Source organism: Gymnoscopelus microlampas (assembly GCF_963454915.1).
Source record: "Gymnoscopelus microlampas genome assembly, chromosome: 14".
Classification (NCBI taxonomy): domain Eukaryota; kingdom Metazoa; phylum Chordata; class Actinopteri; order Myctophiformes; family Myctophidae; genus Gymnoscopelus; species Gymnoscopelus microlampas.
In genome coordinates this window covers 34,939,274-34,953,044 of record NC_139951.1, presented here as the reverse complement: position 1 = coordinate 34,953,044, position 13,771 = coordinate 34,939,274, and the positions used below count along the sequence as shown (strand labels likewise).

General features: G+C 41.9%; 1 protein-coding gene across 1 annotated transcript in view; it reads left to right on the top strand.

Annotated features, from left to right (window-relative positions):
- spata20 (spermatogenesis associated 20) overlaps window positions 1–13,771 on the top strand; it is a gene marked incomplete at its 3' end in the record, with an annotated part of 46,491 nt that overhangs the window by 15,903 nt on the left and 16,817 nt on the right. The gene's annotated exons all lie outside the window — the stretch shown is intronic.

Sequence of the window (13,771 nt, the reverse complement as noted above, 5' to 3'; positions counted from 1 at the left end):
GCACGCGCGCACACACACACACACACACACACACACACACACACACACACACACACACACACACACACACACACACACACACACACACACACACACACACACACACACACACACACACACACACACACACACACACACACACACACACACACACACACACACACACACACTCTCTCTCATTGAAATATGGATGAGTCCTCTCCGGTTGGTACTGTTCTTTCAGACCAGACATTGTGCCTGACTCCCAGGAGAGAGCAGAGAGCTGCTGCTACTATCAGCAGTAATACTGTCTTATCTTCTGTGGATTCTCCAGAGGCCAATACAGACAGTGGTGGACAGTAACTAAGTACATTTACTCGAGTACATTTTTGGAGTATTAGTTTTTTATTTTAGCTTTTTGTAAGCTGATTTTCACTCCGCTACATTTAATTTAGAAATATCGTACTTTTGACTCCACTACATTTCTAGGAAGGGACTCTTTGGACCGAAACCTACACAAATATTATGAATTGACCACTTAAGCCCTATTTCAAATATAGTGAAAATAGCCGATCTACAAACTCGTAGATTGGCTATTTTCACTCTTTCTGAACATTTCTGACAATTTTTGAAAAATGTACTTTGTAATTTGTACTTTTGAATACTAAAGAGTACAGTAGCTGGAGTAACAATCGCCTGTTGCCCAAATGCTGCACTTAACCACTTAAATCCATATTGTGGGGAACGTGTTGTGAGCTTGTCATTCGGTTATTTTCTGCAAACGCGTAACCCACATTGGCCTACAATAACAGAACAAAGAAAATACACTAGTATAGAGCCTTGAGGGACTCCGCTCAACCATATGGCGTTGAAGTGTTTTTGTTCCTGCAGTATTTATCATCAGTTCAATTACTGTTGCACTCATTTTACTGCATAGGGGAGGTAGAGGAATAAACGAGGATGGTGGTAATGACACTTAAGATTGCCACAAGGACCAGGAACAGAACTACAAATTAACACACACACACACACACACACACACACACACACACACACACACACACACACACACACACACACACACACACACACACACACACACACACACACACACACACACACACACACACGCACACACGCATAGGGAGCAGTTTTCACTGAGTAGTCCCAAGCGAACAGTATACCACAACTTTAAACCTGAATTATACTTTGTTGTGCCCCGGTGTCACGCACAGAAAGTGTCAGCTCTACAAGCTCCCAACGTGTCGCAGTGCAACACGTTGTGAGCTTGTAGATCGTCTATTTTCGGTGCACGACACCCGTACGCAATTATACTGCAAGTATAACTCAGACGGCACAGGTGAAAGAGATGAGAGCGAGGGAAAGGTAAAGGTGCGGTCCTGAGAGAGACCGGGAGGTCTCATTATAATGAAGTGAGTTGGCAGTGAAACAAGAATGAGAAATTACATCTTAGCTGAACCATTGGGCTGGGCTTAGTATTCCCCCAAAGCTATACTAGTGATATTTCTGGGACATAGAATGGAAAGAGTAAACTGTAGAGTGCGTGAGCGTGTGTGTGTGTGTGTGTGTGTGTGTGTGTGTGTGTGTGTGTGTGTGCACACACGTGTGCATGTGCGTGTGAGTGTGTGTGTGCACTTGTGCATGTGTACATTATAACAAAAGACAAAAAATGTGTGTGTGTGCATGTGTACATTATAACAAGAGACAACAAATGCAGCACTCTGGGCCGAGTGTCACAATAAAACAACACTGCCAGTTCTTTCTCTTAACGAGCATTAATGAATCCTCAAAAGGATGGACGGATGGATGGATGGATGGATGGTCAAGAGGCAAATGAAGACGATGGGATTGTGTGTGTGTGTGTGTGTGTGTGTGTGTGTGTGTGTGTGTGTGTGTGTGTGTGTGTGTGTGTGTGTGTGTGTGTGTGTGTGTGTGTGTGTGTGTGTGTGTGTGTGTGTGTGTGTGTGTGTGTGTGTGTGTGTGTGTGTGTGTGTGTGTGTGTGTGTGTGTCTGTGTGTGTCTCCAGATGCAGTGAGAACAGCAGGCCATTAGCGGCAACAGCAGTAGCCTTGGCTCAGTTGAGATGTGATGATCCAGCACAGCGCTAAGCGTGCACACACACGCACACACACACACACACACACACACACACACACACACACACACACACACACACACACACACACACACATACAGTAGGTCCTACAGGGAGCCAAGTACCACCACAAGCACTGCTCATAGCAGCAGCTGGTGAGGCACACATGCACACATGAAGATACTAGATGTACACACATGACACACGTGCAAAAATACACACACAAAACAGGTATACACGGGGGGAAACGCATACACAGAAGAACACTCTATCACTCTATCCCGCAAACATGTACACAAACACATACAGTACCCACACTCATAAACACATCAGTAAACAAACACACACACACGGAGGAAGCGCACACACAGTAAAATCCATAGAGTTACTACAGCTAAAGAGAATTGTCTATTTAAGGGGACAAGGACCGTTTGGAGGAGAAAAGAAAACGAACTAGTGAGGACGAGAGAAATGAAATAAAGAATCACAGAACAGCGGGAGAAGGGTGCACTGTTACACTGCAGTGACGAGAGAAGAAAGAGAGCGATAGAAGTGAAACGGGAAGGGAGGGTTGGATGAAGGGAAGATGAGTCTGGGGGACTAGGGTGTGAAGGGAGGGTCTTCCACGTCGCATTAGGCAGCGCTGAGCGGAGAAGATGTTTAATTTAACCCTTTAAAACCGGGAACGTATCTGTGTAACCACTTAAACCATTATTTTATACTTTGGCTATTCAAAAATAGCAGATATGCAAGCTCATAGCGCAGCACCGAGTGCCGCACTATGAGCTTGTAGATCTGCTATTTGTGAACATTTTTGCAAATCTTTGAATATATGTATTTTTAAAGCAAACATTTTAAACTCAAATCTTTGCTTCTCTGGGGTCCCTGGAACAAAACATTTTGAGATGGGGGTCCGCGGCCAAATACAAATAATTTTGGGTGGTTCTTGACATGAAAAAGTTTGAGAACCACTGATTATAGCAACAAGTTTTTTCAAAAAATAATTTTCCTGATTTTTCCAGATTTTCCTGATTTAAAAAAAAAAATAGCAGATCTACAACCTCATTGCACGGTACTCGGTGCCACGCTATGAGCTTGTATATCTGCTATTTTTCAATAGCCAAAGAAATCTAAAGTGACAGAGATGCGTTCCCGGATTGAATGGGTTAAATCCAATCACAGCCTTGTCTGCTTCTGGGATTTGGGACCGAGCAACTCTCTAATCGTGGCGAATGAGCTGTGTAGAGCTCCACGCAACATACACACACATATACACACAACCACACCAATGCACTTTTCAGGCCTACACTTGGTTCATTATATTTTCTGTTCTTAATTTCGGTGTGCAGTCATTTTGTCCCCCTGGCCTGAATTCGCTTCTGTTGCACCAATGCACTTTTCAGGCCTACACTTGGTTCATTATATTTTCTGTTCTTAATTTCGGTGTGCAGTCATTTTGTCCCCCTGGCCTGAATTCGCTTCTGTTGCGTTCATTGCCCACAGAAATCAATTTGGCCCCCGACAATTAGGCGGAAAATGTGCTCTTCATTGTAATTGCCATGATAAATCCCTGCTAATTGTCCTATTACACAGTAATGTAGTTTAAGTCAGGGTGCTTTGATTCTCAAAACACTGAATACACTGTAAAATTCTCAGTAATCAATCAATTTGTAACTCGTAGGGTGTGCAAACGTGGGTCCATTTGGTTACATTTGTGCACTATTTGTGTTAAATTGATCATTGATCATTTCACAGTGTAGGAAGAGGGCTGTCCCCCACTATCACTGTCTCCTCCTCTCTTATGTCGTCCTGTGCCTTTGGAGTTCCATCTTCTGCTCTCTCAATCTGTCTCCCTCCCTTTCATAGACCATAAGAAATATGAACAGCGTTACGCTCCTTGGTTTCTACAGACCGTAAATTAAGCCTCATTTCAGCAATTTCAAATCCGCCATCTTGCTACATCCGGTCCCGAAATGCTAACGGAAATTAATGCTATTGGCTGCAACCGCAGCGAGGGCTCTTTGCTGAAAATAGCTGATAACAAAAGATTTTCAAACATATTTCTGCTTGAAGTGACAGGCTTGTATGACAAAGTGAATATTCGACTTTAGGAGCCTTTAGCTACCATGCAACCTTCTGTATGTAAATAAAATGGAAGAAATAGAGAAATAAGGAGTTTCCTTCTAAAGAAAATGTGGCACAGAGACACGAGTGAAAGCTGAACAGACTGACAGAGAGACAAGTTGGAGTGAGAGAAAAGACTAGGACTTGGGAATTAACCCAAGGATAAAACCAACTAAAACCAGTTCATGACAAGTTCATGCCAATTATACATTATATAAAAGTGAAACAAAAAGAAAGGTCTTTTGACATTGGTTTCTGCATTGTTCTTGCTTTGGCAGGAGTTAATACCTAAGGTCAGTTTGTAAGTTGTTTTGTGCCAGCTCAGCAGTGAATTTGGCAGAGTAGCAGTAAGAGAAACACCTCAGGGAGTAACACTGCATTTTGACCAAATGTAAGAGCCTTATTTTGCGTTCTCAAAAAGCCTTATTTTGCGTTCTCAAAGAAGAAGAGGAGGAAGCGAGCACTGGGAAATAGATAGCAGGTACTGTAAGAGACGAGACAGAGACGCCTCATGAGAGGGGCGACAAGAGCACCAGAGACAAATGCCTGTGATTCTTTAACAAGACCTTGGAGACATGAACGAAGCGTAAAGGTGCGAGAGGACCCCAGCAGGGTCCGGAGGGAGGGAGGGAGGGAGGGAGGGAGGGGGGGGAGGAGAGAGAGAGAGAGAGAGAGAGAGAGAGAGAGAGAGAGAGAGAGAGAGAGAGAGAGAGAGAGAGAGAGAGAGAGAGAGAGAGAGAGAGAGAGAGAGAGAGAGAGAGAGAGAGAGAGAGAGAGAGAGAGAGAGAGAGAGAGAGAGAGAGAGAGAGAGAGAGAGAGAGAGAGAGAGAGAGAGAGAGAGAGAGAGAGAGAGAGAGAGAGAGAGAGAGAGACAGACAGACAGACAGACAGAGACTACTCAGAGTAACCGGTGGTACCAACACTCTAGATAGCATGGAGGGGGGATTAGGCGTCATGCAGCCAGGCAGTCTGTTTCACACAGTCCTCCTCCATGACCTTTGACATCCATCACTTCCACCCTTCTTCTTCTTACCCCACTGCACTGTTTTTGAGCCATCACAAACCCCCTGGCTCTCTAATCCCCTCATCCTTCTAAGTATGAGTGTGGCGGTGTGTGTGCAGTCATTGTGCGTACATGTGTGTGTTAAGTGCTGATCTGCTGTTCCTCCCTCTAAATGACCCGCTGTGATCAGTCTCAGATTGACAGCTTTAGGTACTATAGGGTCCTACATGGATCCTGTCAACAGATATACAATGCACTGTGTACAGTATATACTTGCCACGCATTGTGAGATCTGCTATTCGCGATTTTTATAAATTAAATTTAAATCCTTTGAAAAGGTTTGCCTTTATGATAAGGGCAATATGTGACTCTCATCCTTAGGACCATTTATACCATAATGGTAGGTATGTGTCTTTTCATATCATTTATCCATCCTTCTATCTAACCAGCCTCTGGTTATTAATATTATATTAGGAATATTAGGAATATATCTTCTTTTAGGTGGGGTGGAGGTGGGGGGGCTTTTCTGCCTTTTATTTTTGATAGTACAGTAGAGAGAGACAGGAAACAGGGGAGAGAGTCGGGGAGTGACATGCAGCAACTCCGCCGCCAGGCTCAGGAATCGAACCCGGGACGGGCTGTCAGGCATCAAAGCCTAAGTGGTTTGATGCCTGACAGCGTGGTTAACCACTCGGTCATGGTCGCCCCCAGGAATATCTGACATTTCTGACCCGTTTTCCTTCTTTTCTTCCTATATCTCTTTGATGATTCCCTTTGGTGAAAATAATGGGAGCTTGTACGACGTAGAATTTCGCCCACCTGTTAACACCTATAAACCTGTGGTGTGACAATGAAGCTGAAGTTGATCCCTCCATCTATACATCTATTGTATCTATCTACCCATCTGCCAATCTATCCAGCTTTCCATCCATCCAATTACTCCACCGTGTGCGTCCGTCTGCTCTGGCAGTGGTGTAGTACATTTACTCGAGTACTGTGCTTAAGTACAATTTTGAGGTACTTTTACTTTACAGGAGTACTTCCGATTTTCAGTACTTTTACTTCTACTCCACTACATCTCAGAGGCAAATATTGTACTTTTACTCCCCTACAATTATTTGAAAACTTGAGTTACTAGTTACTTTGTAGATTTTGATTATTATTACAAAACATACAGTAACCACTTCAGCCCTATATACATTTCGGCCATTTGAAAATAGCCGATCTACAAGCTGATGCGACGCATTGTGAGCTTGTAGATCTGATATTTTCAAAACTGGGTAATGGGACATTCTGCATAATGAGTACTTTTGGTACTAAAGTACATTTTGATGCGAGTACATTTTGAATTGTGGACTTTTACTTAACGTAACATTTCTACATTGCAGTATTGATACTTTTACTTAAAGGGATTCTAGGCAACATTAAGCCTACATTTAAAAGATATTTATATATATATATATATATATATATATATATATTTTGCATTTTTTCCCCTCTATCAGCCACTATATAATGATGCTGGGGTGTTTTCCTGCATTGAAACACAGTCCTCTTTCTGAAATCCGTATTTTCCCTACTGTTTATGTTTTGACATCGGGGTATCCGGGACGTAAATGAAACGCACGCATGTGTGCGTCCGTGTGCATCCGTGTCCGTGTGAACTGTTCGAGTGAAACCGAATGGAACCGAGTGCACCCGACAAAAATAGAACGAGCCGCCATTGTTTTCTGCTGCGCTGTTTTTACTTTTTACTTTCGGTTTGGGGTGATGTTTGACAACAGTTTTTTTCTTTTTTTGATCTCTGAACTTGCCTAGAATCCCTTTAAGCAAAAACAAATGTACTTTTTCCACCACTGGTATCTACCTACCCATCTACCAATCTATCCAGCTTTCCATCCATCCAATTACTCCAACCGTGTGCGCCCGTGTGCTCCGGCATGTGGGAAGTGCATGATTGAGTGTGGGATTGAGCATGGAGTGGAGGGCTTTACTCGGTGCTGTAGGCGATGTGATCCTCTCTCTCTCTCTCCCCTGGTCTTATCTCTCTCTTTGTCCGTCTTGGCTGTCGGTCGGTCTGTTTGTCCGCTTGTGTTTGACGCTCCACGCTTCTTATCCACATCTCAGTCTGCTTTGGTAAATAAAACCCACGCTGAACAGATAAGAGGTATTGCCTGCACATGTGAGCGAGCACACACACACACACACACACACACACACACACACACACACACACACACACACACACACACACACACACACACACACACACACACACACAGTCACACACAGTCACACACACACACACACACACACACACACACACACACACACACACACAATCTTGCGTTTCCTTAGTATTTCAATCTCTTAAAGCAGAGAGAGGCTCATCATTCTTCACGGTATTATGGGCTCTAGTGCAAAACAAACTGACGTAAAGCCCCTTTTATTTATGAGGTGGAGTTGTTTGGCCTTCTATAATGTAAATTAATGGTTAAATATCCTCACACTGATGCCTATGACATGGATCGGAGAGAGGTTTTTTACCATTTATTCCACCCGTCTCACTCTGTCACTTTGACATGCATTTAGATTCTTGTATCCTTCACCATCCCGCTCGCTTTCCCCCCTCTACCTCTGCCTCTCTCTCTCTCTCTGTCTGTCTCTCTCTCACACACACCTCTCTCTCTGTCTCTCTCTCTGTCTCTGTCTCTCTCTCACACACACCTCTCTCTCAGACTCTCTCACACACACACACACACACACACACACACACACACACACACACACACACACACACACACACACCAACACGGTCTCATTCCCAAGTCGGCAGATATAGTCTTTTAAGCCATCCCCCAAGACAGCACACCCTGCCGCCGCGGGCCGCCGCCGACGGCAAATACGACATATAGATGGTGTGTGTGTGTGCGTGTGTGTGGAGTGTGTGTGTGTATGTCCGCTCCCGGCAGTATGCAAATCAACCCCTGGTTATATGATCTCATTGAAACGACAGAACGTGCTAAAAAGCATATTTTAACTGCATTAGACCACACACCACCACCCACAAAAAAACAATGTATTATTCTGAGCATTTTCATACTATTTTGGTAAGTTTTCGATGAGTATTTGTTGAGAACGGGACATTAGTTTGACTTTTCCAAGCCCATGAGGTTTCTTTTTTTTGCACTTTTTCCATTACACTCGGTACATCTACAATAACGTTCAAATCTCAAATATAAAGTGCTTACCTAATGGCCACGGATGTTACAATTCTGCACGGGTCCTCCAAAATACCTGTATCTTTTGTATTGTTCAATAAAAAGCATTTTAACCCGATTGGTGGCCATTTTCTCCACGCTTTTAACTACCTGATCCTATCGGTCGGAAGGTGTATTGCACTTTGATACTTTATAACTCTTGGCAGCCAATCGGATTAAAAGGCTTTTTATTGAACAACACGGAATATACGGGTATTTTTGAGGGACCGTACATAATTGTAACGTCCGTGGCCATGGGGTAAGCACTTTATAGTTGAAATCTAAACGTTTATGTAGATGTACAGGCCGTAAATGAAAAAAGTGCAAATATCAGGTTGAAGTTTCGTCATGACTGTCATGATATGACGTTTCAGGGCTACTTTGAAACCGAGGAGTTATCTATCTATCTATCTATCTATCTATCTATCTATCTATCTATCTATCTATCTATCTATCTATCTATCTATCTATCTATCTATCTATCTATACAGATATAGAGATAGAGATAGATAGATAGATAGATAGATAGATAGATAGATAGATTAATAATAATAATAATAATAATAATAATAATAATAATAATAATAATAATAATAATAATAATAATAATAATAATAAATAAATAATTGTGCTTAGATAATTTAAAAAGTTAAATGCAGCGGTTTTCTGTTGAGGACCAGGCCGGCACAACCTTGACATAGCCTAGTTTCCATACATATTAAACGTATTTCTAATTAAAATACATATTATCTAACTCGTAACCGCTAATTCGTGGTGCATACTAGAATACGCCTACTACTGTACGTCCGGTCTAGTGGATACGTTTCCGCATCCGCTAGACCGGATACCACTTCTGCAGTCTGCACACAGCTGTTTCAGGGTAAGTGTCCGTCCGTTCATTGCATTTATAAGATATACATCGTTAAATATACACCACAAAATGATAGAACCAGGCCATGGTGTCATTGTTCACATGTTAGTATGTAGCAAGTTGTTTGATCTGACTGGACAAGTTAAAGACTATAAGCGACTATAAGTTAACTAGACTGCTTGGTTAGGTTGCACGTTGCTACGCTAACTAGCTAAAACGAAACAACGCTTCGCACTATGATGCACCAGTAAATCCCGTACTTCTCCTGTACAAATGCAACATATACGGTGCTTACCCGGTTGCCCCAAATGCTAACTAGCAGTCCGGAGTCTTTGTGCAATGTATTAGTCAATATTTTTCAATAAAGAAGTGTTTTAATCCCGTCTGTGGCCGAACGCCATTCCTCCCCCTCGTTTATTCCCGTTTACATTGAGTGTAATTCCGGCTTTGACCTGATGCGCCCGTCACTACCGCCATTGGGAACTTCCAACAGAATCGTCCACAGGCGGGATTAAAACACTTCTTTATTGATACTACGGTCTAATACACTGCACAGAGACTCCGGACGGCTTATTAACATTTTGGGCGACCTAATCCTTAACTGAGAGAGAGATGAATCAGGGACCCCCTAACTGAGAGAGCTATCAAACAGGGACCCCCACTATACAGTTGTGTTGCAGATTTCATAGATGTTGGATTCATGTTAATGTCTGTGTATTTTCAGACATTTAACCACTTAAACCCCCAATACTTTCACTCTGTACTTGGTCTGCTCTTTTCCCCCCTCTTTGCCAAAAATAGCAGACCTACAAGCTCACAACTCCTCGCAGCATGAGGCGTTGTGAGCTTGTAGATCTGCTATTTTCGGCTAAAGTTGTCCTTAGAATAAGGATGCTATAGGGTTCAAGTGGTTAATGTAAAAAACAATGATCCTATCACACAGAGATTTGGCGGACCCCCTGTAGCAACTCTGAGGACCCCCTAGGGGTCCCGGACCCCCTGTTGAAGACCCCTGTTGTAGGGGCCTCATAAAGAACACTCATTGATCCTGCCTGGGTCCCATTACATTGAACCAAATGCAGCACTTTTTGGCACATTAACCATGAGCTAAAGTGGACTGAAATAACATGCCAATTTCTCTTGTAATTCAGGTTGAAGAGGGTAAAAATTAACATATGTTTACACTTGGCCATGGGGGGGGCTGATAAATGGTTACTCTCTCCTGATTTTCTGTTTCTCTCTTTGAAGATTTTAATATGTAGAGGTCCTTCTATGGCAGTGGTTCTCAACCTGTGGGTTGAGACCCCAAGGGGCTCCCCACATTATTTTGGGGGAGTCCCCAGATGACAGTGAAGTGACAATTAAGGACTTTTAAGACCTTTTTAATACCAAAGAAAATGACAAAGAAAAAAGACCATTACTGCATCAAAAGTAATCAACAGACTATTCTATTAAAACAGGTAAAACATTGGCCAAATTGGCGAATACTGTAAGAAAAAGCCAACAATTATGAAAATAGTCGATCTACAAGTTCACAACGCATCGTAACGCGGGGCGTTGTGAGCTTGTAGATCTGCTATTTTCATAATATTTATCTGTGGAACCGAGTCAAACAAAATGTATTTAAGCTCTGTAAGTTCTCAATATGTTATGTGTGTCCCATTAATCTTCCTTAACCTTAAATACTGTTTGTTTGTTATTCTATTTATAGTGGCTCATAGGAATGGACGGAGAGACGGGTGACAGCCGGAATGTAGACGGCATCCGGGAGCAGTATGGGTTGGCGCCCCAGCCTGTGTCTTCCGTGAGGAAGAAGCCCAACAAATCCACGGTGAGGCCTTTAAGGAGGGCCATTCAAGCAAGCTGCAGTACCACCACGGGCCAAGAAACCATCACATCACACCAGAATGAAATGTTTGGAGTGGGGGAGTCTGGTGCAACGCTCAGGTCCTGGACCTGGTGAGACGGAGGAGGAGCCCGGCCAGGATGCCATCCACAGAACCTAGCCCCTCCAAGACATTCATCTCATGTCTATAATGCATTCAATAGTGCTTAGAAATACCTTGGGGACAGTGACGAAAGCAGGGAAGATCGCGAGAGACCCAACTCATAACCTCAGCAGGTCCTGCCCTAGGAGATATGGTGCCTCTATTCAGGAAGGCAAAGGGCAGTGCCAGTTTCATCCCCTCTGCCATTGGACTCCTTAATAAACACAAACCCCCTAACACCTGATCCACCTCACCTGGTCGAACACGTGAAGTCATACACAAACACATTCTGCGTGCTCCACAAGTGTGGAGAGGACATTGCTTTCTTTTAAATTTAGAATTTTATAGAATTGAAGTACTTTGCTATGTGTTTTGATTGTGGTGTATATGTATGTATTGTCTTGTCTTGAATGTATGCATTGACCTGAGCAAAACAATTTTCCCTTGTGGATAATGAAGACATCTAATCTAATGTAATCATTATTAGCATACTTATAATGCTATATGATCTTCTTTATAATCTTGTATAATTATAGTCATAAGAACTAATAAGTACTCATAATGCTTTATAACAATAAGCATGTCACATTATACAGCATTCTATAAGGACTCACACGGTCAAGTATAAATGCAATGTAATATGCTTGTAGCACTATAATTACAATTACATTATAAACAAGTATAAGCACTCCTAATGTAATCAGAACACATTAGTCATATGGTCAAGTATCGTGGTACTTTATAGTTACTGGTCACTCACTGACTTTTTTTCCTTTGGCCAGGATCATAGGATTACTATAGTTCATTGTGTATTCTTAGATACAGATGCTGAGAGACTATGGAGACTTCTTCGGCTATTTTTGCAATGTTTTAGTTAAAAGAGAAATTCAAAAGAAAATCTATGTTCATCACAATATTTGGTCCAATGTGTTATGTATGCATGTATGTTGTTTATCTATCTAAACTGTTTTTTCACAAATGACACGTATGTTATTTAGATTGCATCTGGTTTGGCATGTTTACCTGTATCTTGCACTAAATTGTTTTCTTTGAACGATTAACTTTGTCCTGCAATTTGGTGAAATAAAAATTCTGCTTTTTTAATTTGATTGGAGTGATTGAATAACAATGCCCTTATTAAAACATTACATTACAGTAATTTAGCAGACACTTTTATCCAAAGCGACTTACTGCAAAATCATACTGCATTTAAGGCTAGACCTATATGTGAAGTTAAACCAGATAAAAAGTCAGATAAGCCGTATTACAAAAAGGGTTAATTCAACATAGTATATTGTAGTATACAATACCCCAGTATGTAGACTACAGCATGCAAGAGAAATCCTAAAGAGTGAGATCTTTGATGACAGTGTTATTCATCAACCGTGCTACAAGGCAGTGTTTCTCAGTGCTACTGTAGATGTGGATTTTCTGGGTTACTTTGATGATTTTGATTGATTGATTGATTGATCATTAACAGTTTGCAAAAAAAAGGCACAGTGGCACAAATGTATACAAAATAATGCTAAATGGACAACCCAAATAAGCCCTCAGGGCTTGTTTCCATTAAGATCTTGTGCATTCAATTCATAGGTACATACATATAAAGACAAAATATGATATGCAGTAATATGCAAAAATATCATATATACGAGTAGTAATAAGAAAGAAATATATGTACTGTAATCAGTTTGGGGTTCGTTTCCGGTGATGAGCTTAGACTTTTTACAGGGGCCAGTTACAATTTGCAGTCTTTTGGAAGAGGGTAAGTCCTCCATTTTGCTAATAACATAAAGGGCATGACCTTTACACCATATTATAATAATTGTAATAATAATAAAGTCAATTAAGAGAACCGTGTGTCGGTATGTGAGAAAAGTTATATTGGCGCATTCGGGCTGAAGAGCTGATTAAGAATCCGTTGTCCGATTGTATTTTCGCCCCCTAGTGGCCGAGATAATAGTGAAAAACTGTTCAAAAAGAGTAAAAACAAAATCGGACACCAAATTACGCATCAGCGCGCCGCCCCGAACTCGCTCGTATAACTCTCCTAGCACACGGCCTTACCGTTCTCCTTAATTGGCTGGGGTATAATCTTAACGTATTTTGCGCAATAACACAATATATCTCCATAACGATACGTTTTTAGAATCTGCCGTTCGGATATGTTCTACAGCTTGCCGAGACGCACGCGTGGATGTCTTTTTTGTCCCGCTACGACACTTCTAACGTTTGCTTCTGACACTGTCCAAGGTACATAGAGGCGTAAAACGTTGACCCATACTGACAGGCAAAGTCAAAAATAAAAAAAGTGTCGTAGAGGGACAAACAAGATATCCACACGTGCGTCTCGGTGAGCTGAACAACATATCCAAACATTGGACTCTAAGTCCTTATTGTATTCGAGATATTAAGCGAGATAGGCTAACC